We start from the raw sequence: 402 nt of genomic DNA, 5'->3' as shown, positions 1-402 counted from the left end.
TTGGTACATTTTAGGTATGCAATATGATGGCATTCATCATTGGGATCTTGTACCTGTTTGTGATGTATCTCGGTTCTTAATTTTTCCGCATTCCCCTGCCCCCCCTTAACCCCTCCACCCCTCCCTATTCACAAAGATTGTTTCCGTTTTTTCCTTCTGTTCTCAGGACCAAAATGTATAATAGACAATGTGGAATAGGAAGGAAAGAAGGGAAAGAAAAGAGCATGCAGCTCTTCAGGCTACTGCCAGGCCCTGCACTCCCTGTGTTCTGGGACCTGGAGTCACCAGCATGGGAAGTCCCAGTGCCATTCTTACCTTGAAAGTCTCAGCCAGCTTTGCAGCCTGCCATCCCCAAGGAGGCCCCATTCAGCAGCGGGCCACCTAGTGATCCACCACCAGCGG

The sequence above is a fragment of the Fukomys damarensis genome, unplaced genomic scaffold (genome assembly GCF_012274545.1).
Source record: "Fukomys damarensis isolate Sample0158 unplaced genomic scaffold, DMR_v1.0_HiC HiC_scaffold_26, whole genome shotgun sequence".
Lineage (NCBI taxonomy): Eukaryota > Metazoa > Chordata > Mammalia > Rodentia > Bathyergidae > Fukomys > Fukomys damarensis.
The sequence above is the reverse complement of the archived record's forward strand: the minus strand, read 5'-3'. Positions refer to the sequence as shown.